Consider the following 11,327-nt stretch of genomic DNA (forward strand, 5'->3'; position numbering starts at 1 on the left):
AAAAAATCTATCTAAGAATATGATGGCAAACTTCTCTCACTCAATGGATCCTGCATCAACTGACCTCTCTGACTTTTACTATTTGAACTAAGTGTGAGCAATATCCTGTAACTAATATGCAGCTAGCTCAGGACTCTCAACAGCTGATACCCCCATGATGTCTATAACCTTCTGAACCTGGTCAAGAAATTCATGAGGGTCCTCATCTGAATTAGACATAAAAAGGGATGAAAGGTTCATTCGGGTGAAGTCCTGAATCCTAGCTGCAGCTGAATTGGCCACTTGGTTGGCTGGAACAACAGCTGGTCATTCATTCTGAGTAGTAACTGACTGAGCAAAAGTAGTGAATGCAGCTCTGAACTCTGCATGGGAGACATGTTCGTCCAAAGGATCTTCGGGTTGAGGGGCTGACTGATTTCCAATTCTATTCTTGGGAGGCGTGTTATGTAAATAGAAGAGAAAAGGATTAGACTGAGAGATTAACTTGGGATTATGCTCACTGGCATGACATGAATACTGAAAGAAGGGAAACTGTTCCTAAAAAAACTCATAGCCTCCTGTACATAAATGTGGCATGCAACACACCTATGTACAAGACTCTACTAGATGCGGCTTTTAGACTTCCTAGGACTCTATTGAACCTTAGACTCTGATACCAAGTTTGTAATGCCTTGAATTTGACACCTGGAATGCTACACGGTTCCTATGACCTCAAAGGACTATAAGCTAACCCATGACAGATATCTATACCTTAACTGCATGATATAAGTATATAAATGCAAAAATAAAGGTTAATAGGCCATAAGATTCAATAATGAAACGTAACTGATAAACCATAACATCTGAATGGGGTATAAAATACCTAAAACAACTTAAATAAATTGTCTAAACATGATAGTTTGAAAAGCCTCTAACTATTTGAATAAGGAGTTGATGGGACATGTCCCCAACTAACTCCAACTACTGAAATAAACTAAGTAATAAAATAATAAAGTAATGATCATGTCCTCAGAGGATGAGGACTCACTGATAACTCTGACTGCTAAGACTAGAATGCTACTGATGCTCTTGAGCTCGTGCTTCTGAACCTATGGTATAAAACACCATAGCGCAAATGTGTCAGTAGGATTGAATGTACTGGTATGCAAGTGAGGTAGGCTGAATGCAAAGGGTTTAAATACATGAGCAATGGTAACTGACTATATAACATGAATGAGAGGATGCATACATGAATAAGTGACTGTAACTGAGTTCGTGATAATACTGACTGCTAAGTCTGATTACTGATAACATGAGTTACTGATAACTGATATAACTGGTACTGAGTGACTGTATCTGACAGTCTAGGTTCTAATGAAACTAGCTGAGTTCCAAACGTTCTGAGTTGATTGTATCTGACAATCCTGGATTCTAAAGAACTATCTGAGTTCTTTTACTGAGACTAAGACTATAACTGTGGGAAGTAATCATCTAACCGACATGGCCCAAATAAAGCAATATAGCTAAATTGGGGTCTAATCTATAAACAAGTTGTGAGTGACCCTCAACTGGCAGGTACTCAAATGATAATGGTGGGAACCCTCAACTGACCGGTAAGCCACCTCATCAACCCTCAACTGGCAGGTTAGATGTCTCAACCTACACTGGCTACGTAGTTCTGGAATACAAGAATTGCTTCTAAGAATCACATCCTCTACTGGCAAGTGAGTTCCCATCCTTGGGTTCACTCGGTGCTAAATCCTACTCCCATCTAAATAGACACTGAATATGAGCAACTTAACTGATCTAGACTGAGTTTATTGAGTTTTATTGACTGATGGAATACTACTGAGATTACTAAATTACTGAGCTTTCTGAGATTACAGGGATTACTTAGTTTACTGAGTTTTCCTGAGTCACATGACTGACTCAGTTCTATGGATCATGGCTTGACTGAGAGTATCTTGATAACATGGCACTGATTCTACGTGCACAGCTAAATTGTCGGGTATAATTACCCCCAGGACTCGATAGCATGAAACTGACAAGACATGATATTTCTTGACACATGATCATAGTCAACAATCCATAATACAACCATTAGGAAATTTCATGAGGTACTTGATTGTCATGGTTTGGTACATGGATAGGAAAGCATATAAACATTTCATAATTTCATAGAACAATCCATCGAACAATTTCAATGCATAACAATAACATGAAAGTCATTTTGAACATAAAGGTAAAGCATGGGTTCATCCATTTGGTCATAATTAAGTCCTAAAGCATGCTTCTTATTCTTTAGGCATTTTATCAAACATATTGCATACATATATTTAGGCTTAGGCATGAATATTGAAATAATACATCATAGCAATATTTTATACTTCCAATGTAAGAACTTTAACCATATGCTTATATATTTTCATGATAATCATGAAAGACTTTAACTGGGAAATCAAACAACAACATGAACATGGATATATTTCAATTCATACCATGAAATCCAAAGTTAATATTTCAAATAGGGTTTCTTAAGCATCATGGGTGAAAGGAACCCATGAATCTACACTTGACATACCTAGGTGGATGATTTCTTGAAGATTGGTGAAGGAGAGGTTGAATTCTTGACTTGGAATTAAGCACCTAGGGTTTCTTGTTCTTGGGGATTGATCTTTGAGGGAAACCCTAATTTGGTGTTGTGAATGAATAATGAAGTTATGAGCTATGGTCTTGTATAATTAGGGGTTAAAACGGATGGAAAAAGACCTAAACACCCTTTTAAAAATGACTTAAAAATTATTGAACGGGATCTGCAATGGCTCATGTAACGGTCCGCCGCTGGATCGATGGTCCGTCGTTCTGACCGTCGCACTTGAGCCAGAATAGGGACTTATTTCCTTAGTAGCGATGGCTTGGGCGACGATCCATCACAAGCTCGACGGTCCATCAACCTATCCATCACACCTTAGCTAGAAGGTTGACTTACTGCCTTACCTACGACGGTCTGTCGCTAGCTCGACGGTCCGTCGGCCTGACCGTCGCTTCTGAGTAGTTCCAATAGTCCTCTGTAAAATGTCCACAACTTTTTACTCCGATACCGAATTTGGATGAAATTGGTATCGTTGGAAAGCTAATTCAATTTTCCACAATATAAAAAGTTGAAATTGGGAAATTCTATTTTGAAAAAGTTGAAAGTATCCTCTCTTTTTTGTCGTACCCTCTCAATCTTGGATGGCTGCCTATTTCTTCAGCTATTGCAACCTCCACTATTGGTTCGATAACCTGTAACTCATTATTTCTATCAATAATTTCAATTGATTGTCCCATATTGTATTACTCAATACTCATTTCTTTTCCATCCATTCCAAGTACAACCCTTGTGAAAAATAAAATAATAAAAGATTAGTAACAATTTAATTTAGAATATATATATCTCCAACAAGTAAAATCATTAAAGAGTAAGTCTTAGTCAACTATTTCCTGTGGGGCATAACTGTCAAAGTCTTGCCTCAAGGGCAAGAGTTATAGGTCATCTGCCAAATCATTACAGACTATGGCAGTGTCAACTCTTACCCATGGGGCATAACTGTTTCAGTATTGCCTCTGGGGCAAGAGTTATAGGTCATCTACCAAATCATTACAGACTAAGGCAGTGTCAACTCTTGCCCATGGGGCATAACTTGAAATGTATGGCAAAATCTGAAGATGCTAAAATTGCACTTAAAACTACTGAATAACACACACTATAGGGATGATTTTGAGAGGGTTGCTTACTTCAGAGATAGGTTGCAAGTGATACAAAATAGTTTATCAACTCAATAGTCTGATAGTATGGCCATGAAAAAGAATGATGTACTGACTATTATTGAGAAGCGGAGCAATATTGAAGAGAGCATGTTACAATAAAAATTCAGGGCTTTGTGTATAAGCTAGGTGATTTAAACCCCATGTATTTTAGTGCAGTTATGAAAGAAAAAAAGTAATAAGAAGCAGATAGTGGAGCTTATTTCTTTAAATAGTGTTAAATTGGCGGATCCTGAGGATATTAAGCATGAGATTATTACTTTTTACCAATATTTAATAGAGTGTGCACTAACCAATACTACTGCAGTTAACAAAAGATGAAGGATTAAATATGATGAGTGTTCAACAATGAAGAATTTTTTTTAACACTGAAAAGTTGTATAATAGTAACCTTTTACCTAAAGTGTCAAATCCTACTACCATTAGAGAGTTTAAACCCACTGCCTGTTGCTCTATGTTATACAAGCTAATAGCTAAAGTTTTCTCTCTTAGAATCAACAAGTTAGTGCTTCTTTAATCTCTAAAACATAGGCTGGATTCATTCGAGATGAAAAACAGTCTTTCCCTTCAAGAACAAACCCTCGTAACTACTCAAACACAATTATAATCGCAATAACAAACTTCCCACAACCTGTTCGACATAATTTCTCATCATCTTCTAATGCTAATTATACCACTAGTTTAAAATACTTGAAACTAATTTCTTGTACCACCTTGACTTTATACGTTTGGCCTTCCTAAAATATGTTGCGATCAACGTTAACTCCCATATTAACGGCCTTTTCCTCCAAGACCAACCCGCCACAACTACTCAAACACAATTATAAGTGCAATAACAAACTCCCCACAACCTGTTCGACGAAATTTTTCAATGGTAAATATGTTACTACAACAACTGCATATTCCAAGTTCAGCTTACGTTCACCTCCCCAAAATCAAATCAATATACTAATTATATAACGAGATAAAATTACTGCATTGGATCATTAAGTTAAAATTACCACAATGAATTCTGATGATGAAATTCATACCTGAAGAAATCTTACGGCTAAAGTCGATTTGCGAATGTTTGAAAGTCGATTATCGAATTTAGAAGAAAGAGAGTTAACAGCAATATTTTGAAGGTCGATTCTGGAATTCGAAAGAAAGAGATTTACCGAGAATATTTTGCAGGAGGGTATTTTTGTCCAAAAGAATATGACTTAACAAGTAAAGGTTATTTTAACAAAGTCTTTTTATTTGGGGCTAAAATTTAAAAGTCATCCTAACTTAGGTCTATATTTGAGAATAACCCTCACTATTTTACGTCGTCTTTCTAAAGATATAAAGTAACCATTAAAATTATCTTGAATTTGCAAAAGGACACTTAAAGTTTGTAGGTGTCCTATAATCTCCTTTAACTAATTTAAAATAGTATAAATATCACATTTTGTGGTCACCACCACTTTTAAGAAATTCAGTGCATGACACGCACCAATAAAATTGTGCCAAATCACTTCCTTTTATATTTTCAATATTTTCGTTTACATCTTTTATTTTTATTTGCTTTCTTTTTTCTTTTTTTATTCACTATTTTCATTTATATTTTTATTTTTCTTTCTATTTTTTATTGTTATTACCCTTCTTCTCCAACAATAAACCTTGTAAACGCCACCTCCATCAAAAATAGATCAAGCTATCACTAAATTAAAATCATTTGAAATCATCACCAAATCAATCGAAAATCAAATCAAAACATGAAAATCTAACTTGCCACCCAATTAAAAATCAAGAATTGTAATGATCCACACTAAATCCATGAAATGTGAATACCGAAGAATAGAAAAAGAACATGAAACAAAATATCACCATTGAATCAAGCTACTAAATGCGAATATTAACTTTTTTGAACTATTTAAAAAAATTTGACAAAAAACAAAAAAATAAAGAAGAGTTATGGTGAAAAGTCACAATGAAAAGTCACAAATTTGTCTCATATATGAATGTTAATTTGTGAAATGTTGTGCCTATGAATACGAAACGAAAGAAAGAATGGGGAGTTAAAAGGGGGGGAGATGTGGTGGTGGTAGGAGGTGGGGGAAAGTAGAAGAGTTATGGTGAAAGATTGTGGAAGTGACATGGTTGAAGAAGAAACAAGAAAGAGAAATTTGCAAATAAAAATAAAAAAAATAAAGAAATGGAGAAAGAAAAAATGAAAAACAAAAGAAAAGATTTTAATGAAATGCAGAAGTAGTTTTGGGGTTCTTCACGCGCTCCAAACAAGTGTAAAACATACAAGGTCTATGTAAGTTCAAAATATGAAATTTATATTATTTTAATAAGTAAAATGAGGTCATAGGACACCTGTAAATTTTAAGTACTTTTTTGTAAATTCAATACAATTTTAATGGTTACTTTATATCTTTCTCTTTTTCTTAAAAATACTTTTCTCTTTTAAACTCTTTCCGTTTTATTTTATTTGATTCCTATGCTAAAAATAGATATTTCAGTTTACTTATCTATTTTTGTAAATTAAGAGGTTTTTTTTTATATTCCCTTCATTTCGTATTAGTTGGCCTTCTTTCTAAAAATATTTATTTCATTTAGTTTTTCAAGTTCTAAAATCAAGAGTATTTTATACATATGTTTTTCATTTTACCTTGGATAGGAATACTAAATACATCCACATTTTTTAAAATCGTTGAATGGTACATAAATAATCTCATTTCTCAAAATCAAAATTAAATGATTATTACTAGTTTCAATTATAAATACTCAATGTTCTAGATATAATGCATGGGATAGAGTAATATGTATAAAATTTTAATGTTTCATCATTGCATTAATTATTATACTTTAAAAAGCACGAAAGGGTAAATATGTAAATACATTTCTATTTATTAATTTCTTAATGAGTGTGTCAAGTTCATAAGGGTCAACTAATACGGAACGGAGGGAATGTTATCATTAGCATTAAATAAGTAATCATAAAGTGCTCTCTCGGTCCTATAATATTTGTCCACTATTAACTTGACAAACATATTAAGAAACAATAAATAATAGAAATAATTTTACAGTATCACTCTTTGAATATAATTAATTCACTGCTTTAAAAAATGTATTGGATAATGAATAGTATTAATACCAGGAGTAAAATGAGCAAAAATAAATAAATTATTCATTAATTTTTCAAAGTGTACAAATATTATTGAACATATTAGTATACTGACATTATTGGACGGAAAAAGTAGTAGTCAAATTTAGAATTTGAAAATATCATTAATAAAGTTAGTTTAATATTACATCTTTAATCTTTTTTTAAGAAATGAGCTAAGTCAAGAAATCAAGTAAAAATATAACAGAGAAAATATCTTAATCTTCCTGTCTCACGTATACTTTCTGAGCTCTCTGCTCTCTGAATCTTTTTTTTGTCTCAACAAAGGTGTGTCCATGAAAATAGTGAAATGCAAAAGGGTATATTTGTTGATAAAGGAATTTATGAAAAATTAAATCAAATTAAAAAAATAAATCTCTTTTACAAAATTAAGTAATATATATAAATTTTATGATACACAATATTCTTTTATTTTGTTATTTGTAATATAGAAATTTAATGTTGGTATATTGGTATTGCACTTATCATTAAAAAATTTAAGTTACTAAGGTCTAAAATATTTCTTTCTGTGTTTCTCTTTACTTGTCCACTTTTCTATTTTAAAATGAAGAAATTTTAGAAATAGCAAAAGTTTCGCACAAAACTTACCTTTCATAGCCATATTTTATATATTTACCATTTATAGCCGTTGTATTTAATTCTCAATCGTTGTATTCACTTTTACTGAGTAGTCTGTGTTTATAAAAAATATAAATACACTACATATTTAGTCTCGCCAAAAATACTATCATTTTTTTCTTATTTTTTTTCTTTTTCCAATTTTTTCTTCATCTTTTTTCTATTTTTTCTTATTTTTATTTTTTTCGTTTCTTTCTTTTCGTTTGTTTTTTCTTTTTTTCTCTTTTCTATCTCTAACTTCTATTTTTCTTTCTTCTTTTCTTTTCTTCTTTGATTTTTTTTTTCTTTTTTATACTTATTTTCTTTATCATTTTTTTTGTTTTGTTTTATACTTTAAAAATTTTTTGAAAAATATGACTACCAGAGCACAAGTCATGGGTAATAACATAAATACCACAATTATTTATTGTATTTGTAGTCACACCGTTATTTATATTTTTGTATTCATTGATACAACTGTATTTGTATTTGTATTTTAAAGTTCACGCCTGTATTTGTATTTTGTAGTTCGCATTTGTATTTATATTTTATAGTTCACACTTGTATTTGTATTTGTTAGTTCGTATCATCATTTATATTTTATATAATTCGCACTTGTATTTTAAAGAAATATTTTATATTTGTATTTTAAATTGACTGCACATTATATTGGATTATATTTATATTGTGGTATTGTGTTTTTATATTTAGATTATATTTTGATTATATTTGTATTTATATTCTATTTTCAGAAATGCCTTTATATTTTTAAAGAATTATTTTATATTTGTATTTGTAAGTTGATTGCATATTTTATTTAGTCGTAACTATGTACAATTTATCATTTGTATTTGTATACAAATAAGTAAATGCATTAATTGTATTTTCTTGATTCTAAAATATATAAATATGTAATGTATCATTTGATACAAATGTACCATTTTGTATTTGTATGTCAAAATTGTCATTCGTATTTGTAAATAATCAAATATCACTTGATACAAATACAATTACAAACAAATGAAATAAATGATTTTACAAATACACACACAATATGTATTTGTATATATTGTATTTGTACAAAAATTTGAATTGTATTTATTTGTATCAATAAATACAAATAAGTATTCGTAGAAAGAAAAAATCAATCGTTCCTTTTCGATAATTAAAAAGTACAAATGATCGTTCGCATTTTTATTTGTATTTTATAGTTCGCACTTGCATTTGTATGTTATAGTTCGCATTTCTATTTGTATTTTATAATTCACACTTGTATTTATATGTTATAATTCGCATTTGTATTTGTATTTTATAATTCGCACTTGTATTTGTATGTTATAGTTCGCATTAATATTTGTGTTTTATATTTCGCACTTGTACTTGTGTTTGTTAGTTTGCACAAATGAAAAGGAGAAAAAAAGAAAAGGAAAAACAAAGGAGAAAAAATGAGAGAAAAAGAAGGAGGAAAAATGAAGAAAAAAATATAAAAAGGAGAGTAATAGAATATAGAGAAAAATATTAAAAAGAAAAAAGGATTAAAAAAATGAAAAGGAAAAGAAAAAAGAAAGAGAACAAAAAAAAAATAAGAAAAAATGAAGAAAAAAATTGAAAAGGGAAAAAAAAGAGTAATAGAAAATAGTGAAAGATAGAAAATAATGAGAGAGATTATGAATTATAATTAGGGATAATTAATAGGCAAGAAGGAGGCTATAGATTGTAATTAATTGAAACCTAGACTAAATAGGGTAATTAGAAGTCTATGTTTGTTAAGCCATATAGTTATCTCATTTTAAAGTGTTGGACAATATTTGTCCAATTTATAAAATCAATGAATAATTTATCTATTTCTACATATTTTACTTAAATATGAGTCATTATCTAATACATTTTTCAAAGCATTAAATTTATTATGTTCAAAGGTAATATGATGTAAAAAGTTTACCTTTATCATTTACTTCTTCTTAATGTTGTACCAATAGAAAAATGATCAAATAAAGATGAATCAAGGGTGTAACCAAAAGAACATAAACCAGGAAAAAGTCGAAGAAGATAAAAATTTATTTGACAAATGAAGATCAAAACTATAAGAAAGAAAGAGAAACGAAATAAAATACATGAGAAGAAAAATAATGACCCGTGTAAACAAACAAAGACAATAAAAACTTACATGTCATCAAGGACTTGGAAGAGTGAGGATGAATAGAAGGTGGAGGGGAAGAGAAAAGGAAAAGTTAGCAGATTGAGTGGGATCCACAATATTTAATCCATTAAAAAAATTCTCACGCAATTAATGGTGTGCCTCACCTATCATAAAATTTTGTATGAACCACATAAATCTCTTCCATAATGAAAGTAATTACACAAAATATCGATTGTCTTTCTCTCTCTCGATTTTGATAAAAATACTTATACATGTCGTGGACCCTCATACATTGTTGAAATGTATGAGAAAACTGATTAGCCTATATTTATGAAAAGAGAAATCAGATACTATCTTTCTGTTGCTTAATTAACGTCACTAATTATGTATCATTATGTGGTGTATTATTAAATATAGTAACTAAAATTCAAATTTAAAAAATATCTTAAACATCATCATTAATTTTCTTTTTTGTTGCATTACAATCTAAAAAAAAGGTCGACAACTAGTCTCTTCTCTTATCCAAAAATCAATATGAACACCCCCCATATTGTTGTGTCATTCGGGTATTTGGGAGTCCAAAATTCTTTATCAACAATATAAAAGTGCAGAAATTATTGTTTCAGAAAGTATTACGTTCTTGAAATTGATTGCAACAATTGCGACGGAATTGAATATTGAAGAAGTTCATAAAAGAATTGAAGTAAAATACATTGTTGAAGGTAATTCCTCTCCAATTATCATAAGGAATGACAATGAAGTGAGTGTGTACATTGAGTTGAAGAAAATTTTTTCAAAATTTGTAAATTTTTCGATGTGTGTTTCAACTTTCGACAAGTCCAATAAGGATATTGAGTGATGGTATTGTTGTTTCAGAAAGTGTAACATTCTTGAAATTGATCTTGACTATTGCCACAGAGTTAAATATCGATGAAGGTCGAAAAAAATTGAATTAAAATACATCATTGAAGGTAATTCGTCTCCAACGTGCAGGTCAAAAATACATCATTGAAGATAATTCGTCTCCAACGTGCAGGTCACAATCGACGTACCTGCGATTTTTTCTCAAAGAAAATGTGGACAAGATAATTTCATTATCAAAATGATGACCCCCTCCCCCTCCCCTCTCCTTTTTTTTGGAATAACTAGTTTACAGTATACCTGCAAACAATCTGGAAAACTATTATGACTTTATTTGAAATTGTTATTTCTGGTTCATTTCTAATTTATAGTTTATAATTGGTATTTTGTGTTTTTATTTTGATTGAATAATTATGATTTGCAGCATTACAGTACATACCTTTGACGGAGTTACTAGTTTTAACATATGTTGCGGAATTCAATTCTCATACCTTTGATTTTGAGAATTGGTTCTAATTGTATTTCATTATATACTCAGTATGAATGATGAAAGGTACATATGTTATAATCATACATGAAATGTATTATGTTACCTATGTTATACTTAAAAAATTATTTAAAATATTCGAGGTATGAAATATGATAATTGTTTAGTTAAGTGTTGCGATTAAACTATCGTGCATACTTATGTATAAGCTGACTCATACATAGTTGCTTGCATATATAATAAAATTTGTTTAAAAGTAGCGGTATTAATTATAATATATGAGGATGCATTATATTATTACT

The sequence above is a fragment of the Capsicum annuum genome, chromosome 4, assembly GCF_002878395.1.
Source record: "Capsicum annuum cultivar UCD-10X-F1 chromosome 4, UCD10Xv1.1, whole genome shotgun sequence".
NCBI lineage: Eukaryota > Viridiplantae > Streptophyta > Magnoliopsida > Solanales > Solanaceae > Capsicum > Capsicum annuum.